We start from the raw sequence: 24,255 nt of genomic DNA on the forward strand, positions 1-24,255 counted from the left end.
CCAAGCCATTACTAAAAATACATTTTAACCCTAGGGCTCAGGTATTATATATTTCTCTTTGTAAGATTTTTGGAATGGATGAAGCTGAGAAAATCCCAAGCTCAATTGTCCTCATAATGGCTCAAACGCTTCAATTAGGAATGAGCACCATTCTAGATTTTGCTACTTCTCTTGCAAAAGAGATTCACAATGGTTTGGTGGGGATGGCAAGGGAAAAAGTGAATAAACCTTTCTATTGGTATTGATTGCTTATGTATGTATGTTTGTATAAGGGAGTTGCCTTCTTTTCTAAGGGTATGGAGCTGGAAACAACTAGGAATGGAGAGAGGAATCTAGTACAATTGTGAAGCATGGATATGACCTCAGAAGCCATAGATGCCAGTTATGTGAGGTTTGATAGATATTTCGCATCAAAGCTTAGATTTCTTTTGAGAGGAGACAACCCTAGAATTCCACAAACACTATTAGTATTGGTCAGACCCAAGGACCATGCAAAAGGGCTACTAGTTAGTCATAATTGGGAGGATATAATTCCCTATAATGTTTCAATAGTAATAAGAGTATATGGATTTTTGGGAAAGCCTCATGTGTTGCCATTTCATGTGCCTCTAAAGATAGGAACAACTGAGCTGTTATGGAAAATAGGCACTATAGATGAGAGGGAGTTGCCCAAGAAGGGTACATTTTTTCCAATTGTTACTATGGCACATGATTTCATCTTCATAAGGAAAGGGTTGAAGCATTTGAATTTGTTCCTAGATAGATATAACATGGCAGAATCTCCTGCTAGGTTTATTGATCTTGAAGGATTTTATGACCTCTTAAGAGAGAGAATAGAAGCTTCACGCATGGTGCAAAAAGTTTACTATCCAGAGGATGTGATTAGAAATGTTCTTACTTTGGAAGAATAAGAATTGAGAAAGGAGAAATGGATACTCTTTAGCAAAACCCTAGAATTCATTAATGCTTTTGACCCCCATTATGATCCATTGAAAGATAAGAAGTATTGGGGAGCCAAGATGCAAGCATTGATGAATAATTTTTCTATGATAATACAAGCCATGAATGAGAAGAAGGATGCATATGTCAAGGCTCATCTAGACAAGGCTAGAGAGGTGCAGAGGAGAATAAATGGTAGAAATATGGTGTCTCCAGGTCAGTACACTTTGCAGAAAAGGGTAGGATATGTAATGATCTAGAATGTGCAACAATTTTCTCCTTGGCAGAGACCAAGGCTAGAAAACCCATCTGTAGCTAGTGCTCCGAAAACACAAAAGTTAGAGCAAGAATCTTCTTCTCAAATGAAGCAATATTCCCTGAGCCAATATCCCATCATAATTGATGATGAAACATCTCTAAGAGAGTAGCTTAAAAAAATTGGTGGAGAGGGAGATGTAATTGTTACCTCTACAGATTTGGAGATTGGAGAGCCATGAGAACCACCTACACCTTCCTTGGATTTAACTGTTGCTGATTACTAAGGTAAGGAAATTGATCCAATAGTTGCCCAAGCCTCTAAGAGGTTTATTAATGATGAAAATTTTGTAAATTCTAGGGCATTTGCTCAATTTTTGTGGAGGCTAAATATAGGAAATTTTGAGAAGACTTGTGAAAAGATAAAGGCAGAACAACCTAATAAATTGGATTCTACTATTAAGGAGGAGGTAAAATCTAAGTTTTTGAATGATTTTTCTCAATTTACACTTGAGGCCAGTAGAAAAGTATTTAGACAGTCACGAGTCCTTATTTTACTTAAATGGGATATATTGAATGCCATAGTTTTTGATTTAGTAAGTAAAACAAAAGGATGTCCAGCTTAAGACTAAGGAAGAGATATTATAGGCTCATAAGGGAGTCCAGTTTAGTGATGACCAACAAGCCCTTTTTATTTGGTCAATGGAAAAAAGAGACAAGACCAAAATGTAGGAAATCTCTACTGCACAACATACTAATGCATTGATGGTTTTCAGAGCTGGTAATGTAGGTAGTAAATAGATAATAGGAATGGCTTCAAAAATGCTAAAATTTAGTAGTGTGGTGTTTGGCTAGGAAGATGATAGATTTTATCAACTAAATGCTAGGTTTGAAGAAGTATTGAAAGAATATGAGGAGAGGGGTATGCAGATACAATCATTAGAAAACAAAGTATCTCAAATGGAGAAACAACTAGGGAAAATAAAAGTAGAAGAATCTAGCAGACCCAGGATTGTATACCCCCCTAGGCCACCTATTGAACCTTTCAAGTCCACTCCAATTGTTGAGGTACCAGATACCCCTGAAAGACCACAGTTCTATACTACATAGGATTTTGAAGAAGAAAAGAATAAGTTGTATGCATTGCATGTAGAACTAAATAATCAATTTCAAGAGAAAATAAGACAGGGTATAAAGTATTTAGTAGATAAGATTGAGTGACCATCATTTTTTGATTTATTGACAAAGATTACAGCTATTAATGATGAATTAAAGAGAAATGAGGGTAGTTTCAGACCCCTTATGCAGAAATGGATAGAAAAGAATGAAGATATCACTACTATGTGTATATCTATCATTCAACTACCATGCCATCAAATAAAATAGATCTTTGATTTGATAAATAAGTTGCAAGGTTTTGATGATAAACAAGATTCTTTTCAAAAAAGATTAAATTTTTTTTTTCCAAGTATATTACAGAGAAGTTCAATTTATTTCTTGTGCTTTAAAGACCATTGATAAAGTGAAGGAAAATGAAGAATGGAAGAAAGAGCCGGATGAGATCTTTTGTGAAAGGACAAATAAAGTCATTAATGAAACTGGTCATTTTTTATGGGCCTAGACAAATGAGGAGCTGGTAAAAGTATAGTTATTTTATAAAGATGTTACGAAAAAACTTGTTGATATAGAGGCAGTTGCAAATTCTTTAATAACTATACAAAGGGAGGTTCTAAATTTTTATTGGCCAGATGACATTGCTTATAATAAGTGGAAAGATAAATTCATGTCTATAGAGTAGATGTTAGAAGATGAAAAGGCAGAAGATGATGCAAGTGTAACTGTTATTTTAACAATTGATGATGAAGATAGAGAAAATCCCCAAGTTAAAGTAAACTTGAAAGTAATTGAAGAGGACACATCACTTTCAAGCCTCATGGTCACTTATTTCAAGGAATTAGATTGATAGAAGAATGAAATTATTGTACTCTGCCGATTCCAAAGGATGTAACAAAAAGAGGCCCACAAAAGGAATGTTTGATGTATAAGTCTTTCTATTACTCACATTTTGTCATTTTATGATAGGTGTATGTAAATATTTTTGTAAAGGACACCTATCGATTTCTCTTATCCTGAAGCTTGTTACATCTCACACTATATAAGTGAGATTCCAGGGCTAGAGAATGGTCTGATTTCTAGTGCTCTAGGTGATATACTTAGTTTTTTTTTGGTCCAATGTTTGAGAAAGTTTATGATGTATTTTCTCTATTAGTTCCTAAGAATACATGAATATAGAATGATCTTTGTGATTTCCTAAGGTCATTCTGAGTTTACTGCGAAAGTATACAATTTTCAAAGAAAATGAATACAAATTATGAGCTATCCCCATATCAGTTCTTTCTAAATTTTTTCTCCTTTTAGTTACTTGGTCATCTTGATATTGTATGAGTAAATGCTTGTGCAATTGAATGCAATCTAGTTAGGTTGTATATCTGTTCACCACTGCTATTAATTCAATGGATTAGGTAAAGGCTTTGATGAATTTGATAAGGTTGCTACAGTAGTAGGAAGGATTTTTTGAATGATGAATTCTAATAAGAATTGCTGATAATATTCGTTGTAAGGCAACAAATTAGATCTATAGATTTTTGGTAGACTCTGAACCCTAATGGATTAGGCACTGGTCAAATTGATTCAGCTTGAACAGAAATATCTCATAAATGGTTTTCAAATGTAGAATTGTAATGAATTTTACTTTTATTTCCTAAAGGTTTTCAAAGTTGGCCAGTACTATTTTGCATGGAATGTTTTAGCTTCATTAGCCACTATTGCCGAGAACACGTGCAGATCTATAGAAGAATTTTGGCCAGATTTTTTATATGGGATGTGTTTATCAAATTGTCAAGAATTATGCATGTATTTGAGGATTTGAGATGAGAATTAGAATGAAACTAAAATAATTCTCATACAATGTTTCCCAGTCTTCAATCATCCCTGGGTATACACACCCTGGTTTTGCAGAGCCTCAAGAGTAGAAAACCACCCATGGTTTTGTTGAAGCTGAGTCCAAATGAGTTGCACATATAATTGTTAATAAGAATTGGCTAATCCTTAGATTGTGTGAGTGATATCATTTTGGTATTAAGCATTTTGTTGCTTAGTAGTTTTAAAACACTAACAGATTGGTCAAGGATCTTTGCTAGATCCTCTGCAGTTTATGGATTAATGTTTTGACTAGAAGTGTCAATAACATCTTGATCTTGATAATCTGTGCATGTGTGATGGTGGCATGAGGAGGGCTAGGAGGTGATAGTTGTGTGTCTTGCACACTTTGTTCTTGCTACTCTTCTGCACCCTTTTCTTCCTTTGTCTCCTCTTTATTCTCCTCTTCATCTTTCTTCTCTTCCTCATTCTTCTTCTCTTCTACCTTCTTTTCCCCCTCCTTCTTCCCTATTTCTTTCATTTCCTTTTTCTTGGCACTTTCTTCTGCTTTATATTCTTCATCAAACACATCATCAATTTTATTGTATATTATTGTCCACAATCTTGTGGATTTGTTGACTACATCTTCAATTTTATTTTTCAAAGTACTGAATGCCCTATATTTTGGAGTAAATCTATTATTGTGCCTCTTAACCATATTAGCTATTTAACCCTTAGTCAAATCAAGAAAAAATCTTGCTAAAGTAGATTCTCTTATTTCCTTATCCATATGTATTCAAAAATACCATTTTTTTGCTACTATTTTGTACAATTCCTTTGGCATTGAGCCATCTAGCTCTAGAGGTGTGTGCTTGTATTCAGCCATCATAGCATACACAAATTCCTCTAATTTATTTTGCTCTTCTTTTGTGAGCTTATCAAAATTTAAATTCTTTAAATCTTTCAAGTCATTATTTCTAATCTTGGTACATAATTTATCAATTGAAGACTTTGGTGGATGACTTACCACTTTAAATTGACTATTATCATCTGTTTCAATCTTTTCTTCATTAAATTTAGGTTGATCCACATATTTTCTTGTCTTTCTCAGCTCTTCATCAATCTTCTTGGTGGCTTTCTTCTTCTTATCTGCCTCTTCTCTTTCCTTTTGTGTTGTGGCCCTGGTGGTAGCTCTGGTAGTGGGCTTCTTTGGTGTAGCTTTTGCCACTTTCTTAGCTTTGGGTTGAGCAGGTGGAGCTTTTTCCTTCCTCTTGGTGACTTTAGTTCTAATAGGTGCTTCTTTGGCTTCTTCTTCCTCAAAACCTTCCTCTTTATCCTCACCTAAGCCTTGTGTCATTTGTAGAGGCTCTTGTACATGCTCATCTCCTTTATTTTCATTGTCCTCTTCTTCATCTGCTTCCTCTTCCTCTGTTGTGCCTACCTCTTCAACACCAAATTTCTTTTTGATATTCTTCACCAATTTATCCTTCTTCATTGTTGTGGCCATTTTGAGGTCTGTTACCACCCTTGATTTAATAATGTCATAGGTTCCAAAATGTTTGGCAGTTTTATCAATTTCTTCTGCAAGTAGAGTTGTTATTGTGGCTAAGGCTTGATCAATATCAAGTTCATAACCTAGTGGCCTAAGCCAACTTACTCTAGGTATGACTGCCTATATGTAAGTGTAATCAATGTCCACAAGAAAAAAATGTCCTTTTCATGCTTCTCAACCAGTGAGACTGATATCCTCATTCTTTGTTTCATGGACTTCTTGAAGTCCTCAAAATACCTAGTCATTTGGGCATCAAAATTTCACCCATTTGATCAATGAATCCATTTATTTGGTCAACAATGGTCTTATTTGGATCCCATCTCACCTTGCCTACTGAAGGGAATTCTTTCATAATGTAGAAAAACATGCAAACCAAAACTGAGCCAAATTTGCATTGAGCTCCCTTAGAATTTCTTATAGCTCCTAGATTTTCATTGATCTATTGTAACATGAGCTCTGAAAGATCATATGTATGATCTTTCTTCACCAATTTATAAGCAACATCCATTGCTATACATGGTACACTGTTCAATCTACTTGACTGGTAGAATTTGTGTGATATGACTCTCACATCAAAATCTAGTAGGGGTTTTGTGATGGTGTCTATTGTCATTCCCCTATTATTCCATTTTGCCCCTGTATTCTTCTCTATGAATTCCTTTTTGTCACTTCTTAGGGTCTTTGGCCGATCTAGGTTTGGAATACTAGTTGTATGCATGAAAATGCGGCCTCTGCTAATACACACACTTCAACACGGTTATTGCATGCGGATTCATCTCGAAATGAACATTGGATTGTTCATCCGAGAATCGACCTGCAAAGCAACCTGTTGCCTTCTATCTAAAGGGATTTTGCCTGTTAATATCCTTAGAATCAAGGTGTAGGCAACTAGACCCTCTAAGAATGAAGGATTTGACAATGAAATTAAGCTAAGAATGAGTATGCAGATTAATCTAGATGCAATGTAATCTAAGAACAAATAAAGAAAACTAGATTAAGCATATGCATGATTAAACTAAAATGATATTAAACTAAGAATGAGAATGTATGCAAGAAATGTAAGTAAATGTGAGCATGAATTTCAGCAGTGATTCAATGCAAATTCTCCAAATTCATCCTCCAAAATGAAGAGATGAGGGTCTCTTAAATAGACATTCCTAGAATCCATCAACGGTTGAGATCGATTCGGATCAACGGTCAGGATTGTAGATGAGGTTGAGTCATAAAGGGAGATTCCTAAATTAAAGGGAGTTAATAGATTTAATTTGAGTAAAATAAGGAGTTAACTATTTTAATTTGAGTAGAAAAAAGAGTTAATTGATTTAACTCATTTTTGATCAATAGTGAACTGAAAATTTCCCTTTTTTGAACTAAAGAGAGATTTTTTTAAGATATTTAATTTAATAAAATGAGATATGCTCTCATAATTACTTTTTCTATTTAATTAAATAATCTTTAATTAATTAGAGACACTTTTCTTATTTAATTAAATAACTTCATTTAATTAATTAGGAATGGCTTCCCATTTAATTAAATAACTTTGTTTAATTAATTAGAAGTACTCCATTTAATTAAATAATTTCATTTAATCAATTAGAAATACCTTTCCCATTTAATTAAATAATTACATTTAATTAATCAAGATAGGCATATTTATTAAATTAAATAAATTTAATTCCATAGTACATTAGCCTTAGGATATAATTTAATTTAATTAAAGTATAAATACTTAATAATTAAATTATAATTAAATCAAGTAGGTTTAATGCGACTAATATGAGTACATACTATAGGAATTAAATAAGAAATATGATGAATGCAGTTTAGGGTTTTTCTGCATCTGACAATTAAGTCAAGTAGTGAATAGCAGAATGAAAATTGCCTATTAGAATAGGTCTTTAGGATTGGTTAATTATGAGACCAGAATTGGTATCATGGAAATGAGCCAATTTTGGGGTATTACATTTTGCCCCTCTTTGAATGAATGTGCGAGCAACACATTCAATTCAAAGAAAATTAGAAAGCATGATACAAAGATGAGATTGGTTCCGAAGTTGATGACACGGAGACCAATTGATAAGCTTTTAAGGATTATCTCTAGAACAGAGCTTAATCCCAAGGAATCCAAGTAGAGCATCTAGATACCTAAGATTGGTAGCATTTAAAAGACTATCTCTAGAATAGAGCGTAATCTTTAAGGATCCAAATAGAATGTCTAGATACCTGAAATTGATAAGCATTTAAAAGGTTTCTTCAGAACAAAGTTTAACCTTTAAGGATCTAGATAGAACATCTAGATACCAAAAATTGGAAGCATTTAGAAGACTATCTCCAGAACAGAGCATATTCTTCAAGGATCCAAACATAACACCTAGATACCTGAGATTGAAAGCATTTAGAAGACTATCTCTAGAACGGAGCTTAACCTTCAAGGATCCAGATAGAACACCTAGATACCTAAGATTGATAAAAGAAAGATGACAAGGTCCAATCATGAGTCATAGAGTCATCCCCAGAACGAGGCTTGATCATCAGGAGTCTGGGTTTAGACTATCCCAATACCCATCTATTGAACTCTGAGAAGAGTTGTTATAAGGTTGATCAATTGATGAAAGGATAAGATAGATGGAAAAGATGCCAGATAGAAAGGAACAAGATGCCCCGAGTGATTAGATGCCCCAAGTGATAGATGGCAAAGATGCTAGATAAAAGGGAACAAGATACCCCGAGCATTAAGTATTCAATGATGTAATCATCCTGCCCCCTCGGGAGCGAAATTGAAAGATGACACACCAGAAATATGATTTGAAGCAGTATATCATGTCAGTAGGATCTAGAAGAGATTAGAATGATCTAAAGATTGGGTTGATTTGAAATGATTGCGAAGTCGCAAAAACCAAATTTGACCAAAAGTTGACCAGATTCAGCCACAGTTGACTTAAGTTGACTATTTTCAAAATGAATTTTGAAAATATGGAGAATGTAAAGTTGAAAGGATTCCAAGAATCATAAAGTATCAGAAAGATTTGGGTTGCACAAGCGTTCGATCACGTCGGTCCCCAAAATTTTAAAATACATTTTTAAGGCTCTTAGGTGTGTCAAATTTTGAAATTGATCCTGAAAATGGATCCAAAATGGTCCAATTAGCCAGGGGTACAATTTTCACACAAATCCGAGCACTTTGAAAAATTTGGTCAACACCTATATAAGAGCTCGAAGGGGCATTTTCAATTCATTTGTGCTTTTGTCTTGTAGTGATTTTGAGCTCTAATAGAGACATGGCAGTGAATGTGAGATATCATCATTTTGAGCACTCCAGATGACACAGCTGACCAGTAGACTATAGACCACCGGTGAGTCGTCGATTTTCCATCTTCGCACTTTTGTTTTTATACATTTCTAGGTCATTTATTGCATGTTTTTAGCATGTTTTAGGCTTGTCAATTCTTTCTTCATGCGAGACCGATCTCTTCTCGCACGAAGATGTTCTTTCTTCACACGAAGAAACAAGATGCGTTGTTTCTTCACGTACGGCCAAAGAATTTTCACGCAAGGCAAATTTGGTTTCATGCGAGGATGTGGATTCTTTGCACGAGGTGATTCATGTTTCGCACGAGAATCTCTTTTCTCGCATGGACAACTCTATCTTTGCGCAAGGAGATCTTTTTTCATGTGAGGGCGAGATTCTTTGCGTGAAGAAATAATTATTTCATGTGAAACTATATATCTTCGCACGAGATTTCACGAATCTCGCACGAAATCCCATAACAATTTTGTGATTTCACATTTAGAAATTGCATTTTATTTCATTTTGATGCTTCGTTTTAACTTGATACTGATCATTTGTTTGTCATTTTTTTGTTGTGCATGCAGGAGGTCTTTGGAGATGTTTTATTTAGATCTCATTATCCGCCATATGGAGAGTTATTGTAGAGTCTGGATGACGCAGATCGGGCACACATTGCCCGATTGGGTTTGTCTTCTCTTTGCCAAATTCTAGCTGTGATGGTGAATCATGACCTTCTCACTGCATTGGTAGAGCGTTTCCATTCGGAGACAAACACATTTCATTTTCCAATGAGTGAGATGATGATTACCTCGGAGGATATATGGAGGATATTGAGGATCCCATTTCACGGCGCCCAGGTCGTCTATGATACAGTGCCTCGATTAGGGATAGAGGCACTTTCCATTGTATTTGGGAGAGAGCTACTGAGAGGCAGAGCCATCAGCTGGGATGAGTTGATGCATACCTATGGACTGACACACAGGTTGGCATCTATGCTGGGCATTTTCTTGAGCTGCTTCCTATGTCCTGACAGGGGACAACATGGGTTGGAGTGTGGATGGGGTGTCATGCTCTATAGGATGGTTGAGGTACCTGAGATCTTTGGGTGGGGTCAGTGCTTGTTGGCCCATCTTTTTCATGAGATGCATGAGATCGTCTTCCATGAGAAGAAGACCATGGCAATAGGTGTTTATGTTCTACAGATCTGGTCCTGGGAGCATCTTCCTATATGTAGGCCAATTTTTGAGGATTCTCAGGAGCCCATGGAGCCCTACATCTGCAGATATCGAGGGCATATTACCCAGGCCCACCTGGGTAAGACTGAGCACTGGCAGACACATCTTGATGACCTAGTTTCTATTATATGGCAACCCTGGAGAGAGATAGAGGACTGGGATAATGCCCCTAGAGAGCTGCCTTGGATGTTTAGTTCTCGACTGCTAGCAGGCAAGACGACATCAGTCATAGAGAGATTCATGATATCACAAGTGTGGTGGCAGTATGGCCGACCACAACACATTTTAGCTGAGTACTATGCCTATGCCAGGGTGTAAAGGGATATTGAGTGTGGATGGCCTCCACGGATGGATCCAAGATGATCCATGATAGACATCCGTAGCCTAGCTGCAGTTCAGTGGGACTACCTATTGGCGATAGCAGATGCTGGGATGACGCCTGCATATTAGGCCTTTTTGATGATCCATCCATTCCCATGCTTCACAAATCCATTAGGGATGGTAGGGTAGGTATAGGGATAGGGACAAGTGACTCAACAACAGCAGGCATAGCCACAGATGCCACCACAGGTCCAACACCAGGTACAACAAATACCTATTCCCCCACGTCAGATGGGATCAGACCCAAGTGCTAGGGGCAGTGGGGTAGGACACAATCAGCGAAGGAGGCAGAGGATAGAGGAGCAGGCCCCTCAGCAGGAGGTCCCACAGTAGCAGGTGCCTCCATAGCCACAGGTACCTCCACTGCAGCAGGCACCTCCACAAAAGCAAGCACCAGAGATGGTTGATGAGGATATGTTGGATCAGTCGGCAGGTGGGGTATAGTGATGGGGACACAACCCAAGAATAGAATGGATGCAACAAAAAAGGGGAAATTATATTAACTGAGAAAATAGGCTAGTACAAACAGTACAGGAAAATAAACTTCAAAACATGCCCTAAGGGCTTACAATAGCATAAATTTGGAGATAATTTCTCCTTTCAGTCCCTCCTCTCAAACTCCACTCTGAACTACCTTTTACAATGCGAGAAATCTCCTTAAATAGACCCTGAAGGGTTAAGGACTAGGAATATATTCTAGAGAGTGCTAGTAGGCATCCACCAACCAAATAGAAGGTTCCAGAAGCTGCATTAGAAGTTGGTGCAAATCTAGAAGAATCCAAAAACGGTAACCAAACTTTCGGGAGGCATAACTTTTGAATCGTAGCTCCGATTGATGAACTGTTTACATTTTTGGAAAGCTCTCAAAGTGCTCTATAGCCCTATGGACAATCTTTACTCATCCCTCATTTTTGGCCCTTTTTGAGGTCATTTAATGCCCCTAACTTGACTTTGAAGCATTCTTAGGAGTTCTCCAAAACCCAAAAAACTGCAATAACTTCCAAATCATGGGGCCTTTTGACCTGATTCTTTTTCTAGAATGCTCTAAATCACAATTACATTCATCTGGCCAATTCACACCTTCTAGGTCACCAAAATGATGGCCAAATTGTATGCTCCTATTTTTTTGGGATTTTCTAGCACACTGATAGTTGAACTGTGAGATTATTTGACCCAAATGGGTATCCAAAAATGAAAAGACATGAAACAGAAACTAAGTCTAAGTACATTTTTTTGGGTGACACAGGATTGCCCTTATACCTCCGGATGCTCCTACATCAGATACCCAGGGTAGATTGAAAAGTGACCCTGTCACTTTATGAATGGTAGAGGGAATCCCAAATGGGAAACCTCAGCTGCTAAAATCCAAGTTGAGTCCTCGATCGATCGTCCTTTCCATTTGAACAAATACACTTCATATTGCCTATTTCTGGTACTCCTACCCACACGATGATCTAGAATGTCTTCTATCTCCTCCTTCTTAGAAGAAGGAATTGGACATGGCTCTAACACTAGCTCCTCATCTGCACCATCATCATGATACTCTGTTAAATTTGCAATGTTGAAAATGGGAGAAATGTGAATACCATCTGGAAGCTCCACCTCATATGCATTTATTGAGTCATGTTTTTTCAGAATTTTGCAGGGGCCAAATTTTTTCATTTTCAGCTTGTTGTAAGTACCGGCTAGAAATCTTTCTTTTTGTAAGTGCACCATGACTAGATCCCCTACTTGGAATTCCTTATGTCTTCTTCTTTGATCAGCCCTAGCTTTATACTCTTGATTCATCTTGGTAATGTGTGCCTGAACCTCCTCATTTAGATGCTTGATATGTTCAGCAAATTCTTCAGCTTCAGCACTTGTCCTCTCCCGTTGTTCTATCTTCCTCAATTCTGGTGCAGTCCTTGGGCTATTCCCATATACAATTTGGAATGGTGATTTTCTAGTACTCCTATTTATAGAGTTATTGTAAGAAAAATCTGCTTGTGGTAGAATCAAATCCCATCCCTTGGGCTTATCCCTAACTAAACATCTCAGCAAATTGCCTAGACTTCTGTTTACCACTTCTATTTGGCCATCAGTCTGTGAGTGATGTGTGGAACTGAATTTTAGGTCTATTCTCAACTTCTTCCATAATGTCCTCTAGAAATACCCCACAAATTTAGTATCTCTATCAGAAACTATACTCCTTGGAAGACCATGTAGTCTTACCACCTCTTTGAAAAAAAAGTCTGCAATATGGACAGCATCATGAGTTTTGTGGCATGGAATGAAATGTGCCATTTTGGAGAACCTATCAATCACCACGAATACTGAGTCATTACCCCTTTGTGTCCTTGGCAATCCAAGAACAAAATCCATACTTATGTCCTCCCATGGCCTTGATGGAATAGGCAAGGGCTGATATAGGCCAGTATTGTGACTAAACCCCTTGGCAACTTGACAAACCTGGCAACTCTGTACAAACTTCTTCATATCCTGTGAAATTTGAGGCTAAAAATAATGTTCTCTAAGAATGGAAATGGTCTTATCTCAACCAAAATGTCCTACCATCCCTCCACTGTGTTTCTCCTTTATCAGATTTTCCCTCATGGAACTCGTTGGTATACACAACTGACTACCCTTGAACAACATGCCATCCTGAATCAAATAGTCTAACCACTTGGTTCTATCTACAGCAACAGGGTCTTTACAAGCTTTCCATGCTTTAGAAAAATTAGGATCCTCGGGGTACAAATTCTTGAGTTCATCAAACCCAACTATTTCAACCTGCATTACTGTAAGCAACAACTATCTCCTACTTAGTGCATCTGCAACCCTGTTAGATTTTCCACTTCTATGCTTCAACACAAATGTATAACTCTGCAAGAACTCTACCCACTTCATATGCCTCTGATTCAATTTTCCTTGGCTATTTAGGTACTGTAATGCCTGATGATTAGTATACAAAACAAATTCCCTCAACAATAAATAATGCCTCCATTTCTTTAAGGCCTAAACTATTGCATAGAACTCTTGATCATAAATAGAATACTTCTTCTTTGCATCATTCAATTTTTCACTAAAATATGCAATAGGCTTACCTTCTTGGCTTAATACAGCCCCAATAGCACTACCACTAGCATCACAATCCACCTGGAAAACTTTTCTAAAATTTGGAAGTGCCAAAATAGGCTATTCTGTCACCTTCTTCTTCAGCAATTCAAAACTTCTCGTAGCTGCTACAGTCCATTTGAACTCTTTTCTATCCCCTCTTATTGTATCAGTTAGGGGTGCACATATGCCATTGAAATTCTTAATAAACTTCCTATAAAAATGAACCAGACCATGAAATGATCTTACCTCAGTGGCAGACCTTGGAGTAGGCCATTCCAAGATGGCTTTTACCTTCTCTGGATCCATTTTCAGACCTTCAGGTGATATAACAAACCCCAAATAGACTAACTCCCTTTTTGCAAAGATACACTTCTTCAGATTAATTAACTGTTTCTCTTCCCTTAGCCTTTCAAGGACACTACAAATATGCAGTAAATGTTCTTCCAAAGTCTTTCTGAAAATTAAAATATCATTCAAATAAACAATAACAAATTTTTCCAAGAACTTCTTAAGTACCTCATTCATGAGCCGCATGAAGGTGCTTGGGGCGTTCGTCAATCCAAAGGGCATGACTAACCACTCATAAAGACCCTCGGTCTTGAAGGCTATTTTCCGCTCATCTCCTTCTTGAATCCGTATCTGATGATAGCCACTCTTGAGATCTATCTTTGTGAAGTACTGAGCTCCACAAAAGTTGTCCATAAGATCATCCATCCTTGGCAAACGAAATTGGTACTTGATGGTTATCCTATTTATAGCTCAAGAATCTGTACACATCCTCCACTCTCCATCCTTCTTTGGTGCGAGTACTACAGGTACTGCACATGGACTCAGGCTCTCTCGAATCAAGCCCTTCCTCAATAGCTCCTGAACTTGTCTATTTAGCTCCTCTATTTTAGTAGGAGTCATCTTGCGAGCAGCCTTGTTAGGAAAACTAGCTCTTGGAATCAGATCTATCTGATGATTGATTTTCCTTACTGGTGGCAATCCATCTGTAACATTATCAGAGATAATATCTCCAAACTCCCCTAGTAAATCTAAAACTTCAAGTGGCATTTCACTACTACCTTCTTTATCTTTCCTAGGAATCAAAGCATAGCACATATGCTGATGTTTCATGCCATCTAAAAACTTCATTTCATCAACAAGACAAATCCTAGCACTGCTACATACCTTTTCACCTTCTTTTTTCATGGGCTTCAATTTGTGGCGAACTCCATCCTTTGTCAGAGAGTATGTGTTTGCATGTCCATCATGTGCTGCATGTCTATCAAACTGCCATGGTCTACCCAACAATAGATGGAAAAAATCCATCGAAATAACATCACAAAGAACTTCATCATGGTAACTCCCAATGTTGAATTTCACTAAACATTGTTCACTTACCAGGACCTTATGATCATCTTTTACCCAAGCAATCCGATAGGGCTAGGGATGTTTCTCCCTCTTGAGCTTTAGCTTAGAGACCATCTCTTCTGACACCAAGTTATCAATGCTACCACCATCAATGATCACATCACAACATTTATCCTCACACTTGCATCTGGTATGAAATAAACTCCTCCATTGTCTTGGTTCAATCTCACCACTTAGTAGGACTCTTTCATTTACCAAGGTCTCTCCTCTTTTTGCATCCTCTGAATGTGATGATTGTGCATCCTCATCCACATGAGCAACCCTAGCTTGGCCCTCAGCTCTCCTATCTGTCCTTCCTTGTCATTGAGGGCATTCAAAAGCATGATAACCTTCTTCATTGCAATGGAAATAGGTACCACGGAAGCCTCCTCTTCCTTGTCCACGTCCTCTACCTCTTCCTCTCTGATTTCCAAAGTCTTGATCATGGGAGCGGTTCAAACCCTCATTCCTCTAGTTCCTGCTAGTACCCACATCTTCATTTTTCTTTTGGGTTTCATTGCAGCCTCTAGATGATCTACCGCTTCCCCTTCCTCCTTGATTGCACCCTCTTTGTCTTCCTTCAAAACTTTTTTTCAGCTTCTCTTCAACTCCTAGGGAAAACTGGTATGCCTCTTCACCGCTGGTCATTCTTACCAGACTTAATTCCTCTTGGATGCTAGGTCGCAACCCACTAATATAACGAGCAACCTTCTCCTTATTTGCTTCTACATGCCCTGCTCTAATCAAGAGTCGGTAAAATTCCTCTGTATATTCTTGGACTGATCTTCTTGCTTGATTCAACCCATGCATCTTCTTAAACAAATCAAGCTCGTAGTCCACAGGAATGAACTACTTCTTCAATTTGTCCACCATGCGATCCCGTCTTGTGATCTTCTCCTTTCCTCTTTTGTTTCTTTCCAATTGGACCTCTTGCCACCAAACTTTTGCATGGTCTTTCAGTTTGGCCTTTGCAAACTTAACCCTATCTGGGTCCCTGATATCCTCATACTCAAAGTATTCTTCCAGTTCATTGATCCAATCGATCAACTCATCTGGTTTCAGATTTCCTGAAAATACACCCACTTCAATTGTAGGTCTTTTCCCAAACTTAGTAATGGCCCTAAAAATCCTTTCCTTTGCATGATTTAGAACTTCCCCATCAAATTCCCCTTCTGGTCCCATTACTTCTTCTTCATTGTCATCCTCGTTGTCGTCACCTGCGGCAATATTTGCTCCTCTACGGAGCTCCTCTTGCAATGCCTGTACCTACCTTTGGAGGGCTCTAACCTCCTCAGGATTAATGGCTCTAACCCTTCCACCATGATCTCTTCATGGAGGCATCTTCTTAACTCAAACCCATAACCACACAGTTCTGGTTTAAACTGCCTCACAGTCGGCGCTCTGTCTACACACTCAGGAAAACTAGCTCTGATACCACTTGATGGGGACACAACCCAAGAATAGAATGGACGCAACAGAAAAGGGGAAATTATATTAACTAAGAAAATAGGCTAGTACAAACAGTACAAGAAAATAAACTTCAAAACATGCCCTAAGGGCTTACAATAGCATAAATCTTGAGATAATTTCTCCTTTCAGTCCCTCCTCTCAAACTCCACTCTGAACTGCCTTTTACAATGCCAGAAATCTCCTTAAATAGACCTCAGAGGGTTAAGGACTAGGAGTACATTCTAGAGAGTGCTAGTAGGTATCCACTGACCAAATAGAAGGTTCCAGAAGCTACGTTAGAAGTCGGTGAAAATCTAGAAGAATCTAGAAACGGTAATCGAACTTTCGGGAGGCATAACTTTTGAACCGTAGCTCTGATTGATGAACCGTTTACATTTTCGAAAAGCTCTCAAAGTGCTTTATAGCCCTATGGACAAACTTTTCTCATCCCCCATTTTTTGGCCCTTTTTGAGGTCATTTAATGCCCCTAACCTGACTTTGAAGCATTCTTAGGAGGTCTCCAAAACCCAAAAAACTGTAATAACTTCCAAATTGTGGGGCCTTTTAACTTGATTCTTTTTTTGGAATGCTCTAAATCATAATGACATTCATCTAGCCAATTCACACCTTCTAGGTCACCAAAATGATGGCCAAATTGCATGCTCCTATTTTTTTAGGATTTTCTAGCACACTGATAGTTGAACTGTGAGAGTTGGAACCTTTATTTGACCCAAATGGGTATCCAAAAATGAAAAGACATGAAACAGAAACTAAGTCTAAGTACATTTTTTTGGGTGACATAGGATTACCTTTATACCTCTAGATGCTCCTGCATCATACATGATGCAGTACAGCGGTACCGAGAGCAGGTTCATGCGGCCTCTTGACAGTTGGGAGAGTTGCAGATTGCATTGGCAATTAGAGATGCACAACTATTAGAGCGATAGTGAGAGATAGATTGTCAGAGAGAGCACTCGAAGACTGCAGAGCAGAGGTTGGAGCTGGCACAAGATGAGATTTTCTTCCAGTCTGCTCAGGCTGCATATTATTATGCTACATACACCAGCGTCGTGCCAGATGAGACATTGTAGGTGCAACAATTTTCTCAGTATGCGCGAGAGTCTAGAGGCGCACAACCTCCTATCAGGCTGGATATGCCACCACCACCTCTGCCACCTACTACCCCTACACCTCCTGCTCCTCCTAGAGGCGAGGGTGCAAGATAGAGTTAGATGCTCTGTGTTTGAGTTTGGATTTTGATCTCTGACTATGTATTGATTGGTGTGCCAACACCACATGTATCATTTTTGATCGATTGCGCTCAAGTAGCGCCCATTTTTGTACTGACCCATTCTTTTATATATATATATATATATATATGAGATTTTGAGCCGAGTATTCCTGTGTACATGTCATTATCTATTTTGTTTTGCTTTGATGAACATGAGATGTATGTTGTACTTAGATAGAATGCATATGTATGAACTAAAATCTTACGTAGTGTTGCGTGTTTTTGTTTGACAGTCACAGGTATTCCATTGAGGAGTGAGAATCAATGAACCAAATGCTTGTGCAGTCATGGAGGAATCTGATGCATGTGGAGTATGAATAGAATTACCATCGAATTGTGTGCTAATGCAAATGAAGTATGTAATGCAAGACTATGTTAAATGCAACCCTAGGTCTGGTTACCAAGCCTCGATGATTTATCATCATTGGATATAAAATAAAGCTCGTATGTTATACAATCCCCACTGACATTGCAATAATAAAAATATGAATATAACATACATTATTGGGATGTCAGAATTAAATGTAAGCATTCGAGGCACAAGAAGTCAAAATGACTAGAACATTTGTCCCTTTTAATGTAGCAAGTTAACATAAGCATTAAAGCATAAATGCTAGGATGACCTAAATGTTGCTTGCATGACAGGCACACCAAACACACAAGAGATTCCTCTTATGCTAAGTATTTAGTATTCATTCTGTTCGCAATGACCCTTGCATCTGTAACCTGAGACAAAAGTGTGCTAGATATACTCGCAGTGACCCATATGTTCACTTATTAGAACAAGTATCAGTATGTACTATAGCATGAAGAGTTCACTCTAACAAACAAGGAGAAGAACCAATGTCATTGACGTATTTGTATAAAAGGAGTCGAGGTACACATGGCCATCCAATACGAGATGGAGGCTCTTATAGTGGACACTCCTCTTATAGGAATAGATCAACTTATTGGAACTAAACACAAAGAAAAAGCAAAGAAAAAGATCATGCCCCCAGTCATTACTTCTCTAGTTGAAATGACATCATTGAGTTGCTCAAGGAGATATGATAAAGAAAAAAAAAGAAAACAAAGATAATGCTCAGCATATCCAAACAAGTATATCATTTTTTTTGAGTTCACTGTTTTCGGGATTGATGTCAAGTGCTAATGTCCAGAACATGTTCTAAAGAAATCTCTTTAGTAGGGTGACAACAGTAGGCAGACACAATCAGAACGATTGCTGACTGAGGTCAAAGAGGAATCTTCACGATGAAGAACCTAAGAAGAACTAAGTGATAGTAGATAGACACAACCAGGATGACTGGTGACTGACGTAAGAGATTTTTCATAAAGGAATCTTGAGACATGACCCGAGCAACAGTAGGCAAACACAGTTGAAACAACTGGTGACAGTTGTGAAGGAGATTCTATGAGGAGAATCTCGAAAAGAGTGACACTAGCAATAGCAGGCAGATGCAGTTAGAATGATTGGTGATTGTTGCGTAGGAGATTCTATGAGGAGAATCTCAAAAAGAGTGACACTTGTGATAGTAGGTAGATGCAGTGAGAACCATTGGTAACTATTGCATAGGAGATTCTATGAGGAGAATCTCAAAAAGAGTGACACTTGTGATAGTAGGTAGACACAGTGAGAACCACTGGTGACTATCATGAAGGAGATTCTATGAGGAGAATCTTGAAAAAGTGACACTAAGGGGGGAATGCCCCTGAGCTATGACAAGACTCAATCCAGGGATACATGAGCAGGAAAAAGTAGGAAAGAGAAAGCATAAAAGTGACTATATAGAATAGCCAGAAGATGTGCTGCAAGATGGAGCATTGGGAACAAGAGGCGCCTATTTACCAAGTTTTCACCTTCTTGGCAGGATTCTCCTTTTTTTGCTACCATAATGCCTGTTTCCAGGTTTTCACCGATGGCATTTTTCTTGGTTTTTTTTTTTGTATTTTTCTCTTTTTGATTTTTTGGTATTTTTGAGATTTTTCACCCCTTTTTTTTTTTTTTTTGGACTTTTTCCAATTTTTAGGATTTTTTTTAGAACATTTAGATATGTACAGAGAGCTTATTGAGATTGAATCAACTGTAAAACTGCTTCAGGTGGAGAGTGTTCATAGGCTCTTTAAGCACTTCTCCTTTGGTTGTGGAAAGCTGATAGGCGCCAGATCCATATACTGCAGTAATGATGTAAGGACCTAGCCAGTTTGGTTCAAACTTTCCCTTTTGCATTCATTGTTGTTGATTCTTAGGATTCTCTCTCAGGACGAGATCAACTAGCTAGAAGTCACATGGCCTAATTCTCCTATTGTAGCTTCATGCCATTCTTTGTTGATATGCTTGTAGATGATCATAGGCCACTTTTCGGTGTTCATCTAGTAACACAAGCTCTTGAAGTCGAGCTATCTTATAGTCATCATCAGTGATAAGACCTTTCATAGAGATTCTCAAAGTACGAATCTCGACCTCTATTGAAAGCACAACATCCGCCCCATATACCAATGCAAAAGGAGTCATGCCCATTGGAGTTCTAATGCTTGTTCTATATGCCCACAGGGCTGGATTGATTTGGAGATGCCAATCTCTCCCTGACTTACTGAATGTGTGATGAAGAATTTTGAGGATCACCTTATTGGATGCCTCAGCTTGGCCATTACCCTGAGGGTAATAAATGGAAGACCAATGTTGTGTAATCTTGAATTTCTTGCACAGTTCCTTGAGGTCTTTATTTTTGAACTGTCCTCCATTGTCAGTAATGATTGAGGATGGTATACCATATCTATAGATGATGTAGTTTGTGATAAAAAGCGCTATAGTTTTTCCATCAACAATTGTGAGAGGGACTGTCTCTACCCATTTCGTGAAATAATTTGTAGTGGTGATAATGAACTTATGTCCATTGGAAGAGGTTGGGTGAATCTGCCCCACCAAGTCAAAGGCCCATTGTTGAAATGGCCATGTCATAGTAGAGGGAATCAACTCTCTAGCTGGAGTGTGAATGAGATTCCCGTGTAGCTGACACTGCTTGCAAGATCTACCATATTTAATAGCTTCTTGCTCCATTTTAGGCCAGTAGTAACTAGCATGAAGAAGTTTACGAGCTAGTGTTAGGCCATTGGAATGAGATCCACAAATGCCTTCATGAACGTCAATTAGTGCGCATTTGGACTCGTTGGGTTCTAAACACCTAAGGAGTGTTCCGTCGATACCTCTCATATATAGATCGTTAGCAATAATGACATAATGTGAAGCATTACAGATTAGGTAACATTTCTCATTCTGGGTCAGACCTTCCAGAATGGTTTGATTACAAAGGTAGGAATAGATGTGATGGTAGCGGGATGATTCTTGTCCTATAATAGAATAGATCATCCTAGAATCAGGTGTGTCATAGGCTGGGTAGTGTAACGCTTCCACCAAGAACATGTGTCGTAGATCATTTTCTGGCATTTGTAGAAGGGAGGCTAGAGTGGCCATGGCATCAGCCACTTTATTATCTGCACGTGGAACTTGTTGGAAGGTGATGTGTGCAAAACATTTCATCAAGTCATCAACCATGCATTTGTAAGGAATTAGTTTTTCATCCTTTTTTTGATACACATCATTTACTTGGAAGATGACAAGCTGAGAGTCACCGAAGATATCCAACTGATCTACTCTCCATTCATCTGCAATTTTCATATCATTGATCAAAGCTTCATATTCAACAATGTTATTTGTACAAGGAAACACAATCTTGTATGCCTTAGGCAATGAGTATCTCTATGGTGTGATGAAAAGTAATCCAACACCTAATCCTTGTTGTGTGAAGGATCCATCGAAGAACATAACCCATGTATGGTGAGTGAGTGTTAGAATTGACTCATTTATAAAATCAATGTTTATTGGTAGAAGACTCTGTATGGGTGCCTCAACCAGCTGGTCTATAATTGCATGTCCCTTTATAGCTTTGCGTTCAACATATTGGATGTCAAACTCACTTAGTATAATGACCCATTTAGCCAATCTTCCTATGAGAGCTGCCTTACTAAGCAAGTACTTTAATGGATCTATTTTAGCCACAAGCCATGTAGTATGGACAAGCATGTAGTGTCTCAACTTTTGGGAAGCAAAGACAACTGCCAAGCAAGCTTTCTCAATAATGTTGTAGTTTTTCTCATAAGAGACCAATGTTTGGCTCAAGTAATAAATGGCTCTTTCTTTGTTATCATTGTCTTCCTGAGCCAACAAGATTCCCAAAGATGTTTCAGTGGCTGAAATGTATAAAAGAAAAAGCTTCCCATGCATAGGAGGCATCAGGATTGGTGGATTGCCAAGATCTTGTTTAATCTATGTTAAGCTTTGCTCACAATCCTGGCTCCAATTGAATTTCACACCCTTATGTAAGGTCTTTGTGAAGGGTTGTGATTTATCGACCAATTGTGAAATAAAACTGCAAATAGATTGAAGCCTTCCCTGTAGTCCTCTCATCTGATTGATGTTCTGAGGTGGTGGCATGTCCATTATTTCTTGTACTTTTTTTGGATCTACTTCAATTCCCTTTGCAAAAACAATATATCCTAATAATTTTCCTGATGTAACACCAAATGCGCATTTCTTAGGATTGAGCCAAAGGCTGAATTTTTCCATACGATCTAGGATGGGACCCAAATCGTGCAAATGAGTATTGCGTTTAGTGCTTTTGACCAAGGTATCATCAACATAGTCCTCCATGGTTCTTGCATCATGTCATGGAAAATTGTAGTAACAGCTCACTGGTATGTAGCTCCAGCATTCTTTAAACCAAATGGCATCACATTCAACAAAAGGTTCCCCATACACATGTGAAATCTATTTTCTCTTGATCTTCTGGCACAATTTTTATCTGATTGTATCCAAAAAAAACCATCCATAAGTGAGTACATCTCATAGCCAGCCGTCATGTCCACAATCATATCAATATTAGGGAGCGAAAAGTCATCTTTAGGACATGCCAAGTTAAGATCATGGAAGTCTGTTCAAACTCTAATAGACTTATCATGCTTGGACATAGGGACAATATTGGATATCCATTCAGCATAATCAATTGCACAAATGAAACTAGCCTTCAGAAGTTTCTCCAATTTGGCTTTGACTAGCAATGCAATGTGAGGATGCATTTTCTGAAGCTTCTGTTTAACTGGTTTGATGCCTAGTGTTATGGACAAGTGATACATGATAAGATCAAGATCCAATCCTGGCATGTCAGAATATGTCCAGGAAAAATTTATTTACTTCTCCTTGAAAAAGGAAATGAATTGTTCCTTTTCTTTAGTTGACAATGACTGAGCCAGATGTATCACATGAGGATGTTCTTCTGTGCCTAGGTTAATTGGCTATGTTAGCTCTATTAACATTGATGACCTCTCCTAAAAGTGACTGGGAAGGACATCAAATATCTCATCCGCAGGTTCCTCAGAGAGGTTTTCACCCTTGGATATGTCTTTTGTTTTTACTTTTTTGGGATCCGACACTGCCACAATGTGGTTTTCACCATCGAACCTCTTGCATTTTTTCCTTTTAATTATGTGACTGAGATATTTGATGTCGGCCTTAGTCATGTTGATGCTCTTCTCATTGGTGGAAGATGTTACAGGTTCCATAGAGTTTAGGTAACAGGCAAGAGCATAGTCATTCTGGAACATGGGGACTTCATTAGATGCATTGGGGTTCCAGTCTATAAGCTTGGGGTGTGCGAGTGAGAGAGTAGTGGTTGGTTCAATTGCGTTCATAGTATAGTCATTAAATGCATGGACCAGCAATTCGAGACCTATGGCAACCTCACCCACAGGTGTATTCAAACACCTCAGAGTACGAATGTTAGTAATTGACGACTCTAGGACACTAGTTGGATCAGACCCCTATGACCTATCCCTAGATGTTTCACTCACTTCGATTTGATTTTCATAGACATGCACTTGGTCAATGTCTTTATCAGTAGTCACTTCTAAAAGATTGTCAAATTCATATTCATGAGAATCGGTGCTACATGGTGAGAGACTATAGAGCTCCGCAATAGTGATAGGGACATACTCTCCTTCAGCCTCTGGATTTTTACACAAATACTCAATATGGAATGACTAACTAGATTCTCCCTTTTCTAAATGATATTTGAGTTTCTCAGCATTGTCCTCAGAAGAATCACTAGTATCATCCACAGTGCTAACATGTGGCAAAAAGTCATTTGGCTCAGCAAAGAATTTAGCAAGATCATAAGGAATAGGATGAGGGTAAGAATCCTCATCATCAGATTCTTCCTCTCAAGTACTTGACTCAGATTGTGACTCATTTTCAGATGAACTCTTAGGTACGGGTATGAATTTATTGGATCCCAAATGGAAAGGGACCTTCTTAAACCCTAGGCTAGTCGTGTCACTGTTGCTTTGAGTTGTTGCTTTAAGAGGATCTATTAAACCATTGTTATTGCACCCAATAAGGCCA

The sequence above is a fragment of the Cupressus sempervirens genome, chromosome 11 (genome assembly GCF_028749045.1).
Source record: "Cupressus sempervirens isolate cs-2001-9-10 chromosome 11, ASM2874904v1, whole genome shotgun sequence".
Lineage (NCBI taxonomy): Eukaryota > Viridiplantae > Streptophyta > Pinopsida > Cupressales > Cupressaceae > Cupressus > Cupressus sempervirens.